Here is an 18,888-nt window from a genome sequence, read left to right on the forward strand (position 1 = left end):
ACTAAAAAAGAAAGACATAAGTTAAAAAAAAGTAATATACATACATATTATAAATATATACATTATTTAACATATTTTGGTAATTCGGTTATTTCGGTAAAAAAATCGAAAAAATTAAAATATCGAAAAATATAAAAAATTATAATTGAATTAAAAACCAAATTATTTCAGTTATTTCGATTCAATATTTGATAAACCAAACCGAATACTCAACCCTACAAGATTAGACACGAAAATTTAATATCTCATTCTCATAATTTATTGTTTTAGTGATTTTTTAGACCCTTCACCTCCACTGTTTCAACAAAAATTGTGACCACGTAAAAGTATAAAACTGTGGTAAGTAACTTAAGTTACCAAAATATCCCTATTGGGGTTTTAATGAAAAGATAGCAGGATAGTTTGGTTGAGAACTACAATCCACCTGATTATCTGCAGTGAATACTTAATAAAAAATATTTGAACCGGGAACAGAGAAAAATAAAAAATATTCAAAAAGTAAATCCAATATATAAAATTTTAATAATTTTAATTTTAAAGCGGAAAATAAATGTACAAATTGTATTATAAGAATATTGATTGGTCATAATAGTCATGACCCAGATAAACCCTTGAAAAGGCCTTGGAAAAGGAACTCGGGCTCAAACTCTAGTACCAGAAGGCTGTTTCTCGTAAATATATTCCATTAATGATTAGTTCATGAGTACGAGAAATATACCTGAATTATGGGAAACACACTCGCTCGCACATATCACACATATTACAAACGCCAAAAACACCCAACACCAGAAGAAATCAATTTATAGACACGGATACAATTAGATCTACTTTACATGTTGATTTTGTCTATCCTCTGCCTACTTAACTTTTGTTGCAAAGGACTAAAATTCTATAATGTTCCTTCCCCACTGATTAAATTCCACACAACCGAACTGATGGTGGTTTGAGTGAATTGTAATCCTCGTTAGCATCTATCTGTTTATCTTATCCTTATTTTTTTAAAATTCTAATTTGTAGTGATATGGTATATACTTGTTTTATTTACTCTTGAGTATACTAGTATTGTACATTGCGTTTACTACAACAATTAAAACCACCCCCGAATTTTCCATACACCTAGGTTTGTAGGTTTTTTCTAACTATAAACTTTTTAACTCCTTTTGTGCGTCCTCTGCTTATATGGTAGTTATATGTTTAAATCATATATTGAAACCTAACTTTTTGTTTAATCTTTTCTGAATTCACCCTCTTCATCTTAAAAAGCAAGTATACGGATTTCTGAATTCATTATGTCAACAACTATTTGCATCTGTTTTCTAAATGGCGTTCTATGAGATTGTATTAGAACGTTAACACGCGCTAATAATACACACAAATATACGCGTTCGCAAGTAATATAGAATTATTTCTAGTTCGTTCCCACAAAGACTCTTTTAAGTTAACTTCAATTTATGCACGTATGCAACAATGATATGGTTATTATTCAATGCTAAGATTGTAACAAGTTGGGTTTGTTTATAACTATGAGATTATACTAACTAATATTGTCTAAGAGAATTAAGGTTGATTTACTTATATAACACAAACATGAGATTCTAACTTCATTAAATACTTCATTCAATAGCCTTTTTGTTCTTAACCTTAGCAGGTAATGGTGATGATACTAATCAGATAACACGAAACTAGTAAACTCATCATAACTGTGGGTTCCGATGAAAGCATGGTATACTAAACTAAGTCTTTATAAACTGAATAATAAACCAAAGTACATTAAACAAGAGTAATAGGTTCAACAAACAAGAAAACTAGCATCCAAGATTACAACTCAATTAAAGAATCACAAGAATAAACTATATCCTCTTCGCCTTGGTTGTATTTGTGCTCCTAGGTCTTCTCGTCATCTTCTTCTTAGTCTCCAATACGTGCTTATTATGAAAAACGACCTTAAGTTATCATTATATAGCAGCATAATCAGAAGAGAAGTTCAGAAAATCACTCTTTTATTCAAAACAGGATTCTCAGTTTTCGGCCTGGCGCGGCCGCGCACACATTCTGCCAACCCGGCGCGAGCGTGCGCTATCACAGCGCGAGCGCGCTGACCTACTGGAATTTCTTCTTCTGCTTGTTTTTCTGGCTGGTTTGAGATGACATTCCACGAGCTTCCATCCTAGACACATTCCTAACACCAATTTAGCACCAAATCAATGCTAAATCTCCAGATTCCTTCAACTATGCCTGAAATGCAAAACACTACAAAAACACATCAAATACACAAATAACTTGAGTTCAAAACACCAATTCAAGCCTTTATAGGACGTTCTTAGTGGACATAAATGCTACTTAACACACCCCCAAACTTGAACCGATGTTTGTCCTCAAGCATAAACAGACTCAGAGAACGAAAAATAAAAATACATGAATGCATTTAATATGAATGCCACGATCCCCTCAGAATAACTAAAACAACCAACGAGCAACATCTCAACCAATGCAGTTATTCGCACAAAGATCAAACAAATCCCACAATTCAACACACAAGACAGAATCATGCGTGTGTGTAGATGCTTAACGGATATATTATCGCAACTAGATCAATAATCATGAATTACTACTCATCAAGGCAATCACAAGTTTATAAATAAAATACATGCTAAACTCAAAATGACTGACAACACTTTAACTTTTTATTATCGGAATTATACATGGATTAATGCTTTTATTGATAACACATAAACAATCACAAATATGCTTATTTGACCGTGAGATGAGTGAGGTCCACAAAAGACTTATACAATAATACCCATGTAGCAAGCGTTAGGTTAGTGGATCCCAGACTATAAAAACCTTAGGTCACTAGGCACAAAGTCCCCTAAGAACTTAATAACTCGAGTATTAAAGAGCCCACTCGTGATAATTTATGCATAACACATTTTTTTTTCTTTTTTTTTCATTTTTGTTCCATTCTTCTCTTTTTTTCAACAATTTCAGAACAACTACTAGACTACTCATATAAATATTTTTTTCGCTCCATCTCGTTCAACCCTAGACTACTCATATAAATATGAGTCGGCTACTAGCCATTTGACACCTAGCCACAACAACTAGAAATGAAATCCAATGTTTTTCACCAATTTTTTAAATATCCATGTTATTTTATCATTAAGAGGATATCATACATTCTAACTATAAACAAGTGATTAAACCTTGACAAACGAACAAACCATGACCATGATCTAGCACTCAAACAACCTATAAGACTTAGTGAATTTTTTATTGTTTCTAGCATGCAAATCAAATTGATAGGACTTAACATCCCTCTAAACGATATCACTACACTGGCATCAATGTCACAAATTAATCGGAATAGTAAACTTAAGGGATCATGAAATAATGCACATGTAACTGTATGCAACAAACTAACATGCAAAATAAAAAAAATACTACATGGAAAATATGCAACTACATGAACTAAACTATCATGAATATGCAACTAAATGGACACACACACAAAAACATATTCCTTAACTACCACCCCCAAACTTAAAATATCCACTGTCCTCAGTGAAGGTAATAGTAAGGAATCAGGCATACCTACTCGGAATCAGGATCACCACCCTCAACGGGTGGAGTGTCAGGAGTGTCAGGAGGCAGGTACACAGAGTCCTCACCAAATACTGGCCACTGAATGTCAACTTATGTGGCTCTGAATGCTGTACCCAGCGCCTGGGTAAGGTCATGTGCAAACCGACTATGGATGTCATGCATCACATCCATCCTCCTCATCAAACGCCTATACTGCGCTGAACTCAAACCAATACTGCCCTCAACATCATGCTGCTGCTGCTGTGACAAACTAGGCTCACCCCTCTGATGTCTCCATGCAGCTCGTCCATATAATCACCCTGTAGATTCCCCCACAACAACTTGGCACGATCCACGGTAACCTCGTGCACATGTGATGAAGGCATAATGTTATCACAAATAAACGAGTTCCATGCACGGGCATACCTGTTCATACACGACGTAGGGAAAGTAGCATACTCGTTCGTGTCTCTCTTGAACTTCCACTGAGTGTTGGGAACGCAGAGAGTAGCAACAATCATATCCAAGTCAAAATCTTCCCCAGTCTTTGTCACCCAATCATCCTGACCCGGCTGTCTCTCGGGCTGACTAATCACCCTCCGAATCGCATCCACAGTATAGTCCACATTCAATCCCTAAACCACTGAGTACCCCTTCTTATCCGCCTTCACATTCGCGTAAAACTCGCGAACCACACTCATGGGCACAACAACGGGTGCCTCACAAAAAGCAATCCAACCCATCTTCATCTCAAGCAACTTACCATTTCTCCCCGATGGCAGAAAACCTCGCTCCTTGGCTATGGGCTTCGATAGCAGCCTCGTATACTCCGCCTCAGCCTCTGGAGTTGCAAACCTGGGCCTCAAACCCCCAACACTAGAAGAATCGGTGGTGCTGCTGCTAACTTGGGTTCGTTGTCTCTTGGGCGCCATTGGATTTTGAATAAGTTTGAGAGAAAATATGTGTATAAGAGAGATTTAGAGTTTTGAGAATTGAAAAGGTGATAAAGAAGATTGTGTATAAGTGTGTGTGTGTATATAGGAAGAGAATTAGGTTTAGAATATAAGTGGGAATTGATTATGGGAATAATGGGAGTAATGGGGTGATTGAAACTGATTTGGAGAGGCAAATATGGACGGTGGGAAAGGGAAATTCGGGTGTGAATTGATTTTTTATTTGATTTTTTGATTTTCTATTTTTTTTCAACAGGGGTGCAGCACGGCCACGCGTTATCCTAGCGCGGGCACGCGCTATCCTAGCCCGGGCACGCTATATATCTGTCAAACCAGCGCGGTTGCGCGTTATCTCAGCGCGGGCGCGCCGTGCTTCTGTCAAAACACCCTATTTTTTCCTCTTTTCTGATTTTTTTGTGTTTTCTTCTTGCTTTTTCTTCCTTCTAACTCCTACTAATATACAACAAACTTGGGTTGCCTCCCAATAAGCACTTGGTTTATGTCACTAGTTTGACGTAGAATCTCGAGATCAAGTGGAAAATAAAACGGCACTAACCACCTCACGGTTTGCCGTATTTCCATAATAATGCTTCAACCTCTGTCCATTCACCTTGAACGCTTGGCCCGAATCATTCTCAAAAATTTCCACAGCTTCATACGGAAACACAGTTTTGATAATAAAACGGCCTTGACCACCTCGACTTCAACTTTCCAGGAAAAAGACGGAGATGAGAGTTGAACAAAATAACTTGTTACCTCAACATAAAAGATTTGAGCACTAGACCCCTATCATGCCACCTATTGACTTTCTCCTTATACATTTTATTGTTCTCATATGCTTGAAGCCAAAACTCATCGAGTTCATTCAACTGCAACATCTTTTTCTTATCAGCTGCATCCAAATCAAGGTTCAACTTTTTCAAAGCCCAATACGCTTTGTACTCTAGCTCCACAGGCAAATGACATCCCTTACCATAAACCAACTGAAACGGAGACATGCCTAACGGAGTCTTGTATGTTGTTCGATACGCCCACACAGCCTCATCCAACTTCAAAGACCAATCCTTCCTCGATGGACACACAACTTTCTCTAGAATACGCTTGATCACTCTGTTAGATACCTCAGCTCGACCATTAGTCTGAGGATGGTAGGTTGTAGCAATACGATGATTCACATTATATCGCTACATCATAGCAGTGAACTTGCAATTACGGAAATGCGATCCCTCATCACCGATTATGACTCTTGGAGTCCCAAATCTTGTGAATATCTGCTTATGAAGAAAATTAAGCACTATCTTTGCATCATTCGTCGACAAAGCCTTGACTTTCACCCATTTCGAGACATAATCAACCACCGACAAGATATAATGATTATTGCAAGATGAGACAAATGGCCCCATGAAGTCAATTCCCCAAACATCGAAGACCTCAACCTTGAGAAGCACATTAAGAGGAATCGCATCCCTCTTGGACATATTACCAACACGCTGGAAGCGATCACACTTCAAAATGAATCGATGCATATCCTTAAACAATGTAGGCCAGAAGAATCCCGTTTGAAGGATACGAGCTGTTGTCTTCTCTTCACCGTAGTGGCCTCCATAAACAGTCGAATGACAGTCTCGCAAGATACCCTCCGTCTCGCTGTACGGAATATATCTCCTGATGATTTGGTCAGCTCCTTTCCTAAATAGAAATGGCTCATCCCACATGTACCACTTCACCTCATGAAGAAACTTCTTCCTTTGAGCAGAAGACAAGTCTGGAGGCATAATATTGCTCATAAGGTAGTTCACAATATCTGCGAACCACGGTTCTTTCTCTGCACCCCAAATAATTGCTCATCGGGAAAAGACTCATTAATCAATATCTTATCCTGTGAAGCTGTACTTGGATCTTCTAACCGAGATAGATAACCAGCGACTTGATTCTCAGTACCTTTTATGTCCTTGATCTCCAACTCAAACTCCTGAAGTAAAAGAACCCATCTAATCAATCTAGGTTACGAGTCCTTCTTTGAGACAAGATAGCGAATAACAGTGTGATCACTGAACACTGTCACCTTCGTCCCAAGCAAATAAGATCGAAACTTCTCAAAATCATAGACAATGGCTAAGAGTTCTTTTTTACTAGTAGTATAGTTCAGTTGAGCACCATTGAGGGTCTTACTAGCATAGTAGACCACATGAAATATGTTGTTCTTCCTCTGCCCAAGAACTGCTCCAACTGCATAGTCACTTGTATCGCACATCATCTCAAAAGGCTCATTCCAATCAGGTGTAGTTATGACAGGTGCCATAATCAAACTCTTCTTTAAGCTCTCAAAATCAGCTAGACACTCATCATCAAACTTGAAAGGGACATCTTTCTCTAAAAGATTGCACAACAGATTTGAGATTTTAGAGAAGTCCTTGATGAACCGCCAATAGAAGCCTGCATGACCAAGAAAACCGCATACTCCCTTGACAGAAATAGGTGGAGGAAGGTTTTCGATCACCCCCACCTTGGCCTTGTCCACCGCAAGACCTTTATTAGAGACCTTGTGCCCAAGAATGATGCCCTGTTGCACCATAAAGTGACATTTCTCCCAGTTCAGAACCAGATTGGTCTCAACACACCTTTTAAGAACTGCGCCAAGATTCTGCAAGCACTCGTAGAAAGAATGTCCGAACACAGAGAAATCATCCATAAACACCTCCATATTCTAACCAATCATGTCAGAGAAGATAGCCATCATGCATCTCTGAAATGTGGCAGGTGCACCACACAACACAAAAGAAACACTTCTGAAGGCAAAAGTACCAAACGAACAAGTGAAGGTAGTCTTTTCCTGATCTTCCGGAGCGATACAAATCTGATTATAACCCGAATAGCCATCCAGAAGACAATAGTACTCATGCCCAGCCAACCTGTCAAGCATATGATCAATAAAAGGAAGAGGGAAGTGATCCTTCCTTGTGGCCTTATTCAGCTTCCTGTAATCCATGCAAACTCTCCACCCTGTCATTCTTCTCATTAGCAACAACTTTGATGCCTCCTTTCTTCGGCACACACTGAACTAGACTCACCCAAGAACTGTCAGAAATAGGATAAATGATACCTGCATCTAGCCACTTGAGAATTTCCTTCTTCACAACTTCTTTCATTATCGGATTTAGCCTCCTTTGTTACTCAACAATTGGCTTTATTCCTTCCTCTAGCAGAATTTTATGCATGAAATAAGAAGGGTTGATTCCCTTGATATCTGTTATAGTCCATCCAATTGCCGATTTGAACTCTCTCAGAATTCTTAAGAGCTTTTCCTCATCACTACCTGAAAGGTCAGATGCAATAATAACAGACAAAGTAGATGCATCACCTAAAAAAACATACCTCAAATGTTCAAGTAAAAGTTTAAGCTCAAGTGTAGGAGCTTCTTCAAAAGAAGGCTTGAGACGCCCCTCAGCATTTTTCAGTTCTGATATTCCAAGAGATTCAAAAGACATATCTAGCCTTCATTTCCAAGGAGAAGCATTCAAATACTGTAATTGCTTATCACCTTCATCATCTTCACTATATGAATTCCCCAACAAGGCTTTCTCTAAGGCATCAGACCTTAGCAATTGATCAAGTTCTGAAGTAACCACAGAATCAACCAATTCCACTTTTAAACACTCATCATTATCAGTAGGGAATTTCATGACATTGAAAACATTAAAAGTCAAATCTTGATCCAGCACTCGCATAATGAGCTCACCCTTCTGCACGTCTATCAAGGTTCGGCCAGTAGCCAAGAATGGTCTTCCCAAGGTAATGGGAATCTTCTTATCCTCCTCGAAATCAAGAATTACAAAATCAGCAGGAAATATGAGTTTGTCCACCTTGACCAGGACATCCTCCACAATGCCTCGTGGATATGTAATAGAACAATCGACCAACTACAAGGACATATAAGTGGGCTTTGGATCAGGTAAATCCAAATTCTTGAAGATAGACAAAGGCATCAGATTGATGCTAGCTCCCAAATCACATAAATACTTGTCGAATGATAAGTTTCCAATGGTGCAAGGAATAGTGAAGCTTCTAAGATCTTTAAGCTTTAGAGGCAACTTTTGTTGCAACACAACACTGCATTCCTCCGTTAGAGCAACGGTCTCTAAGTCATCGAGCTTCACTTTCCGAAAAGAATACCTTTCATAAATTTCGCATAACTAGGCATCAGTTTAAGAGCTTCAGTGAAAGGTATGTTGATATGAAGTTTCTTGAACACCTCCAGAAACTTCACAAACTGCTTATCCAACATCTGCTTCTGCAGCCTCTTAGGAAAAGGAGGTGGAGGATAGATCTGCTTCTCCAATGTATTACCCTCAGAAGGAGTGTGTTCCACAGTTTTCTTCCTTGGTTCTACTTCTGCGTCCTTCTGCACATCTTCTTCAGCCACAACTTCATCTTCTGAACTTAAGATTTTTCAGGATTCGCAACCTTCCCAGACCTCAATGTAATTGCCTTAACCTGCTATTTTGCTTCCTTCTTGCCTAGAACTTCAGTGTCACTAGGAAGTGTACCAGGTTGATGATTCGGCAAGGCATTGGCAATCTGCCCAATTTGATTCTCCAATGTCTTGATATAAACCGCTTGGCTCTTGCACATTAGCCTCAACTCCTCCAATTCAGATTTTTCATTAGATTGTTGCAGCTGGAGTTGTTGTCTTGGTACATATTGCGGCTTCTGAAAACCAGGAGGGTTATACTGCTTTGCTGGATACTGCTGAATAGGCCGTTGCACCGCATTCTGAGTATTGCTCCAGCTGAAGTTAGGATGATTGCGGTTATTGGGATGATAGGTGGCTGGAACTGGGTGCTGCGACCTCTGAAAGTTGCTCCTGAACTGAGCTGATTCACTAGAAATAACACACTGCTTCATCTCATGCGCACCAACACAAAGCTCACAGACACTAGTGATCTGATTAAATCCATAATTAGCCAAAAACAATCCACCTTCATCGTCAAAGCCTTAAGCTGAGCAGCTATAGCAGTAGTTGCATCCACCTCCAAAATTCCTGCTACTTTGCCTTGATTTTATCTCTGAGAAGGGTTCTGGTATTCATTAGCAGTGATCAGTTTAATCAACTCACAAGCTTTATCGTAGCTCTTAGCCCATAAGGCTCCACCTGATGCTGCATCAAGTATGGGTCTAGACTGTGCTCCCAAGCCATTATAAAAGCAGTTAATGATCATCCAGTCAGGCATCCCATGATGAGGACACTTTCTAAGCATCTCCTTATAACGATCCCAAGCTTCATACAAAGACTCTCCTGACTGCTGCGCAAATTGAGTAAGAGCATTCCTAATTGCATCTGTCTTCGTCATAGGAAAGAACTTAGTAAGAAAATTTTGAGCAAGATATTCCCATTTAGTGATAGAGCCTGGAGGTAGAGAATGCAACCCCTATATTCACTTTCGCTTCAATAGAGATTAACACACTTTCTTATAAGTTTGCGACGCTCATAAGATGAATAAGCACAACCAATACTAGGATATCATACAATCACCACACACTAAGGTATCGAAATAAATTAACTAAAGAAATCCATAAGTAAATCCGTTAGAACCTCATGATAACGATTAGCCCATAACTGAACTCATCATCACCGTGGGTTCCGATGAAAGCATGGTATAATAAACTAAGTCTTTATAAACTGAATAATAAACCAAAGTACGTTAAACAAGAGTAATAGGTTCAACAAACAAGAAAACTAGCATACAAGATTACAACTCAATTAAAGAATCACAAGAATAAACTAGATCTTCTTCGCCTTGGTTGTATTTGTGCTACTAGGTCTTCTCGCTGTCTTCTCATTAGTCTCCAATACGTGCTTCTTATGAAAAATGACATTAAGTTATCATTATATAGCAGCATAATCAGAAGAGAAGTCCAGAAAATCACTCTTTTATTCAAAACAGGATTCTCAGTTTTCGGCCTGGCGCGGGCGCGCGCTGTTCCAGTGCGGGCATGCTGACATTCTGCAAACCCGGCGCGGCCGCACGCTATCACAGCGCGGACGCGCTGACCTACTGGAATTTCTTCTGCTTGTTTTTCTGGATGGTTTGAAATGACATTCCAGGAGCTTCCATCTGAGATACATTCCTAACACCAATTTAACACCAAAGCAATGCTAAATCTCCTGATTCCTTCAACTATGCCTGAAATGCAAAACACTACAAAAGCACATCAAATACACAATTAACCTGAGTTCAAAACATCAATTCAAGCCTTTATAGGACGTTCTAAGCGGACATAAATGCCACTTAACAGATTGTATCTAGAACTCTATTTAATCGCTTCATGTTTTGGCTAATGCTCTATAACTATGTAATCCAGAACCGTATCATGTTTTTTTGATTTTCGCAAGGCGATCTTGTAAACCACAATTTTTGCAAGGCGATCTCTGAATTTTATCAGTGATAGTGTTATACTGGAAAGTCTTCCAAGCCATGAGATGTCAGTGAATTCAGGACAGAGTTATTATACTGTATCTCCTTAGAGTTCATTTGGTTACAAATTAAATTACGCTAAAATTTAATTAAAATTATGATGCAATAATTGATAAATTACGCATTTGATTGGATTCAATAGTTTTGGAAATATTAGGAAGCTGTTTAGTATTAGTTCAAAAATTACAATTATTTTTAATTTAATGGTAACACCGAATAATCTCGTCAAACATAGGTGGAATTATGATAAAATATTTTTTATTAGAGGTGGAGCTGGGTTTTTATTGATTCAAATTGGTCGATGATGAAACGAAAAAGAAATATTACAAGTTCAATACAAAGAGCTATTTTATTTGCACCAGGTTGAAAGGATGTATGATACTCCAAATAATTAATGCCCTACTTGGTATGCTTTTTTGATACATCAACAACTTCTGTCTGCAAAGTTGATAAAATATTGTTTGATAAATTGTAAAAACAGCTTTTTCTGAAAACACACTTGTCTGAAGGTTAGACTTATATGGAATAGTAGAAGAGTTAGTTTTACATCATGGTAGAGATATACTTATATGGAATGTTTGAGGAAAATTGTACTATGTAGCTGATGGCAGAGCTAGGCTAGCTTCCAATTTACAACCTCAGTTCAAAAATACATCACACCGAGAGTCAAGGCGTTTAAGGAGGCTGTTAATGGTTACCATTACACTCTAGCTACAATCCCTCTCAAAAAGCCTGTGGTCCCTTCTCTTAAGGCACGTTTATGTCTATCTGTTTTACTAGTTAACATCTTTGTAAGACGTTGTTCGTGCTTTATGTTTGTATAGCTTCTATGTTGGATGCCTTACCTGCTAAAACTTGATGCTAAACTGTTATTGTAATCCAAAACTTTACTGTTTTTATTCTCGGGATTCTTTTTAATTGCTGCCTATTTTGCTTACTTTGTTAGAATGTCATCCCTGCTATATTTAGCTTCGGTACTTTACACTCAGTTCTAGCTTTCAGTCTTTGGTTAATTTGTTTCTGAACAATGCCCTGTGTGCTTTGGATCGTCTTTACATTCAGACCGTATGCCAAACTTTATCATTCCCCAAGACTCACCCATAAGTGAATACGTCGCCAACCTTAAACAACTATTTGCATCTGTTTATAACACACTTGTGTGCTTTTGTTTAAAAGTCTACGTAGTGTCATTGCTATTTTTTTCAATAAGAGATTCTGTTCATGTTCATAATTATAATTGTTTTAGCTATATATTTGTTCATTACTAGTATAATATCATTTGTTATTATACTAGCTATTTTATTATAATTGTTTTATTATATATTTGTTTTAGCTATTTTTTTCAATAAGAGATTCTTCATAATTATAATTGTTTTAGCTATATATTTGTTCATTACTAGTATAATATCATTTGTTATTTTATTTCAAAATCTTGGCCCTCCCCTATTTTTCTTGTTATAAATGTAATGAATGCCTATTTGAATAACTCTATGGACTTAAAAAAAGTGTTAATTTTGCTTTTTGTTGTGGTTTTAAGTCTTGTTATAAATGAAATGACTGCCAGTTTGAATAATTGTTGATGTAATCCAAAAAAATGATGTTTTATTAATGCTAATTTCTAGAATTATATTTTTCCTTGTTAGACTAGAACATTATCCCTGACCATTTTTAGCATCGGTAGTTTCAACTATGCTCTAGCTTTTTGTGTTTGATGAATTTGTTTTAGGACGAAGCTCCGTGCTTTGGATCATTTTTGTATTTCAGCCACACATCTAGCTTTATTTTTCCCTACATACTCTACTTGTTCTTTTCAGTACTAGGAATTTCACCTAGAATTTAATAAGTGAGCAGCCTTATAAGCAAAATATTTGCTTCTGTTCATGATGACCTGCTTCTGTTGGGGCTTGGTTTCTGGAACATATGCATTTCTAGACTCGAATTCATTTTAAATCTCATTTACATAATGAATAACATTTCTACTATACCACTGGATTATACTGAGTTTGAAATGTAAATGATTAGTAGATGTTTTATCAAAATACACTTCCTATTACAAACTCTAAACCTATGCTTTTTCACAATGGGTGCCCGTTCGCTTCTAATGTATTGCTTATCTGAAGGCATCTTGTAGTTCTTTGTGACAAAGTAAGTAATCCTGACATATATATAAGGTTGATTTGTAACTAACTCTAATATTATCAGATTTGTAAATAATCTTTAAAAGAATTAAAAGTAAAGTTAATTGTGTAGTGTTTTGTAGTTCTTGAATAGATTTTTGATTTACAGTTTGTGTGATTCCTTGAATACCTCCCCTTTAGCCTTTATGTTTGTATTTGTTTATCGGATACTCATCTTAATTCTTTAAGTAATCCTGAAAAATATATATTTGTGTTTCCTTAAACACTTCCAGATCATCCAACATACAATATTGCCTTGGTTGGGACAATACAGTCCCATTTATTTGTCACATTCTTTCTCCTGAAAGTTGGTAACCCTCCTGGCCCCTCAAATGAAAAAAAGGTTTATATGTAATGCCCATAGAGTGATTTTAATCAGAGAGCTGTTTAAAAGCTTATCTCATGATTGTTTCCTATGTAGTTTTATAAGCTTTGTTTCGAGTGTGATTTCTACTCAGTTATGGAGATGCTATGAACCATACAATACTATGATGTCCTTTAAACATGATGATACTGATTTGACTATTAATGACCTCCGTGACCCTGAATTTTCACATGTCACACTATCCAAATCCGCTCTTGAGATCTATAATGCTATCCAGGAGACAGAGAAATGAATTTGTTGGATTGGTCAAGGCATATATCCAATCTGTTGTTGGTTTCAACTATACGGTTCATTTTAAAGCCTGCTTAAATGGTCAGGATGCCATCAACTTTCAACCTAGCATATATCAGGAAATTTTATATAGGAAAACAAAAGTTATTCCTGTACATGTTGAATCTGTTTATCCTCTGCCTCCATGGTAATATTTTTTCCCTTTGATTTTCATAATTAGAATTGTCTAACTTAAATTCTGTTGCCAAAGGTCTAAATTTTTTTGGGACGTGACCTATATTTGAGTCCAGAAGCATTAAATGTGAGAAAACTAACCATTTGGATAGGTGCACAGGAGAAAAACCGAATTATGTCAGAATAGGGACAGTTTTGGTTATTCGGGAGTTTGGGGTAGTTTATGGCTTATATGGTGATGGTATAGGTAGGCCCTCATTAGGACTTTATTGGTACTGATACTAGGGAGTTATAGGAAGGTTTACAAGTCATAATATGGAGGTTTAGGGTTAGAATCAAGGGTGTAAAGTGCGTCAAAAATAGGATAGTTTTTAGTCACTAAGCAGATTTTAGTCGACTTTGTGATTAGGCCTAGATTACGCCTTAGTGTCATTACAAGTTTAGGAGTTAGATTTAGGTCCTAGGAGTCCAGCAGAGTAGTTTGGGTAGAAGGCACTAGGTAGAAGGGTGTCATTTCCTCTAAGGCACACAAGGTGTTGCCGAGGGGATGCATTCGGGAATAATGTAGCCTTGCACTTGGTTTACGAGTACTAATGAGTGAGGCCTAAGTGTACTTTAACATTTTTAAGATATAATGAGGTTTGTAGAGGGTAATTCCATAGAGTGGATCAGGGGAAATGTGTTTATGGGGCTTAGGCACTTCGAGTTTTGAAACAACTAATTTAATCAATTTTTTTTGATTGCGTATGAGATTACATGCAGTTGCAAAAACTCTTTGAGCTTGAATATGGACTTGGAAGAGAAACCCTAAGTTAAGACCTAATGAACATATCTTAGGATTAATATTTATATTAATTTGTTGTTAGGATAGAAATATACCCAAACACTCTAAGAAATCCAAATAAGACAAAACTTAATGTTGTTTATGCTTTTAAATTCTACATAGGGATATGGGGTTATTGCATAAATTAGAGTCACATGAGATTCGGAAGGTCCTTGTGAATACATATTTGTCTTAGACTAGCAATTAGACCATGAGAATAGAGGTTAAAGAAGAAGCATGCTAAAGAACATAAGATGAAGTTAAAGGCCTAGTTTTCATTCTCTTGGAATTTATTATTCGATTTATTTTAGTTTAATTATTTAGTGATAATTTAATAAAAACTTCACTTGATTTCTATTTGAATTGGATTGAAAGAAAAATAGTAATAAGTATTTAACAGCTTATTAAAAGTTCTCGTGGGAACGAATTTTAATAGTACTTGTTCGATACGTGCACTTACGTTAGAGTTTCTAAAATCGACAACACCTGGATGCATCGAATTGCAGAATACCTTATTTTTGGGGAAAAAAATTAAATCAAAAAATAGTATTTTTCTGATTTTTTACATATTATTTTTAAAAATGATAATATTTGTGCCAATTTTTTTTGAAATTGGGTATTTAAAAAAAAGCCCTTATACTTATTAATATACATCCCATCGTTCATTTAATTTTAAAAAAAAAATATTTTTTAACACAAATTTATGAGTTAAATTTAGAATTTTTTAAAGTAATATTAAATTAAGTAAAATAATATATATTTACTAAGTCCATACATGGCGCGATATATAAGACAACAAGGACTAAGGGGGTGTATTCATTTCAGATTTTAAAGGATTGATAAGAATCTATGGATTTTAAAAGAATTTCGTTGATTTTACTTCTTCGTGGATTTTGACGGAGTTGATAAAAAAAATCCTGCAGAGTCTTGCTGTTTTTGTGAAGTTTTCCATAAATCCTTCAAAATCTCATGTATTTAAAAGAGATTTCAAAAGATTAAAAATGAACTACCAAATCCATCAAAATTCACCATTTTTTTGTAAAAAAAATATCCACAAACTTTTGAATACCATCAGATTTTGATGGATTTTTAAAAATCCAAACCGAATACCACCAGATTTTAGTAAACTTTTAAAAATCTAAATTGAACTCTACATGCATAATTGACTTGTCGATATATCTGAGATCTCTACATGCATAATTGACTTGTCGATATCTCTGAGATCTCTACATGAATAAATGACTTGTCGATATCTCTGAGATCTCTACATGCATAATTGACTTTTCGATATCTCTAAGATCTCTACATGCATTTTGACTTGTCGATATCTCTGAGATATCTACATGCAGTTTAACTTGTCGATATCTTTGAGACCTCTACATGCATTTTGACTTGTTGATATATCTAGTTCTCAACATAGAAAATTTGACTTTTCGATCTCTAAGACCCCTACATGCAGTGACTTCTCTACAAGCCATTTTGGATTTCTCGAATGACTTCTCGATATACCTTGATCTGTGACTTGTCGATATCTTTACTTAGAACATTTTTCCTAGAACAACATTATTCAACTCCAAACTTCTACACTTTTCTCTGAGACATGATCATGACTTGATCTTCTTCCAGAGTTTATTCATTAGCTTGAAAAGCTGTTCACAAAAAAATTCTCCAGACTAATATACTAAATATTTTTACAGACTCAAGGAATATAATTATAGAATACAAATATTGATTATCATACAACTTAATCTTAACCTTAGGGATGTCAAATTAACTTAGTCTTGTTATTATACAGACATGTCTTACACAATACAATTAGTTGAATCGATTTTTTTAGTTGCATATGAGATTACATGTAGTTGCAAAAACTATTTGAGCTTGAAAGAATACCATATTTGTCGGGGAATTAAAAAATAATATTTTCTATTTTTTTACAAATTATTTAAAAAATGAAAATATTTGTGCCATTTCTTTTGAAATTGGGTATTTTTTTAAGAAAGCCTTTATATTTATCAATATACATCCCGTTGTTTATTTAATTTTTGATAAAAAAAACTTAAACACGAATTTATAAGTTAAATTCAGATTTATTTAAAAGTAATATTAAAAGTAAGTAAGATAATAAATCTCTTTAATATATAAGGCCTGTAGGATAAATGCAAGTAATTTTACAGGAATACCCTCCTCATTTAATATGTCCTAAAACAATTGCAACTGTATTTTTCACTCCATCAACTCCATCTGCTCTTATGTGATGTTATCCTCCAAATACCCTTACCCCAAAATACAAGGGATATTACCGATAATACAGGTTTACATGCTCCACAAATACGTATTCCCGGTTATATTATCTGAGTTTCCCCCTTCAACTTCATTTGTAGCTACCTTCTATCCCAGTAATTGATTCAATTTGCACCTTTCAAATTGTGGAGCTCTAATTGACCCAGTTTTCGATGTCACTTTACTCTCAAATCTGATGTGATGGGGGAGGACATATGTTTTCAAAATTCAAATTTGAATACATATGTCCTCCCTTTAAAAGGATTCCTTAACTGATTTCTATTACGCCCATTTCATCAGGTATACCTTTATCTCCCCTTTTTTTTTTCTTCAGTCAAGTGTAATGAAGATTTTGCTATTAATTTGTATGTGGTCATATGTAATAATTTAGACCATGTGTAATGTTAATTGAAGCAATCATACATGTTCATGGTTGTTTGGTTACATAATAAATGTGCAAGAATTTATATCTGTATCAGTCTACCCATTTGAATTATAAGAACTTCCAAATTGTGAAGTGATTGATTTATTTTTCAGGGCGATTCAATATTGTACCAAGAGTTTGTGAAATTCTTAGGCAGCAATGGAGCAATTTACTAAGAAGAAAAGTAGAGCCGATAATATTTTACACCGAGTTTGTGAGTATGTTATTTTACATAGCATACCTTTCCATGTATATTGTGTTTGAGTTGTAAATTGACATTTATACATGTACGTCTATTATTTGTAGTGAATTACGAGACAATTTTAACAAAGAAGTACGTGCACCCCCAAAAGACAGTGCGTCAATATGTAAAGTCATTGATGAATGTAAGGTTCCTTTCATTTTTCATATATATGAATAATGTATTAACATTAAACTGAACAATATGTAGACTGCAGATTACAATCAAATTGGTTCTGCACAATATTAGAACAGTCAGCAGGATAATTGTATGTTTACTACCAATGAATTGACAAAATCTATGACTCTTTTTTTAAATAATGTACGTAAGAAGATGCGGGGTATGATTGTTCCCTTAGGACAGGAAAGTTGACCATCTCAGATGGTTCCACTATCACCTGACGGTATTATGCAATTACATTTTACATTATACAGAAACCAAATCATGTGACATTTCAGCCGAATGTAAATAACAATAATTTTGGTTGACTATTGCAGGAGGACTTCAAAACACAATGACGATGACACTGTTGTCCCCTTTATCAATCAATTTCCACAAATATGGATAGAGTTCTTTGTCACCACACTTTTTGAGGAAGCATGCTGAAATTATACATTGTAAGTGTTCAGTTTTGCAGCAAAATCATGGTGTGTACCGGACTAATATAAATGAAATTAAATAAATAAATAAAACTGACCAGGTGCAGGTAAGACATATGATGCACAAAAGGAAAATGTGCACCCACACAACATGATTGTAACTGAACCTGTCTTACCATATTCCCAATTTAGTAAGTTTGATATTTTTCCAATACGAACGCACTGCATATTGTTTACCATTTTATATTGAATAATTACTAACAATTTTGTAGGTGGATCCAATGAGATTAGAATTAATGGAAATGTCTTGAAGCTCGGCTCTACAACTGCTAATTCAAGGATGACTCACTTTAAGAGTTTGATTCATTTATCCTGCACATTTAAAACCACTAAAACTTTCACAACTAAACGTACATCAAAATCACAAAGTTGTAAGTTGGTGGCCCCGAGGAAACATTTTTAATGTTACTTATATATACCTTACAAACTATCTTCCTTTAAATTGAAAAATTTATTATTGGATCAACCATGAAAAATACAGAG

At 35.7% G+C, this 18,888-nt stretch overlaps 1 non-coding gene across 1 annotated transcript; it reads left to right on the top strand.

Moving 5' to 3' along the window:
• Positions 1-9,764: 9,764 nt before the first annotated feature.
• Positions 9,765-9,871, top strand: LOC141699440 (small nucleolar RNA R71). Its single transcript, XR_012565903.1, has one exon. It is a non-coding gene; the product is annotated as a small nucleolar RNA R71 (small nucleolar RNA).
• The last annotated feature ends 9,017 nt before the right edge of the window (positions 9,872-18,888 follow it).

This window comes from Apium graveolens, chromosome 11 (assembly GCF_009905375.1).
Source record: "Apium graveolens cultivar Ventura chromosome 11, ASM990537v1, whole genome shotgun sequence".
NCBI lineage: Eukaryota > Viridiplantae > Streptophyta > Magnoliopsida > Apiales > Apiaceae > Apium > Apium graveolens.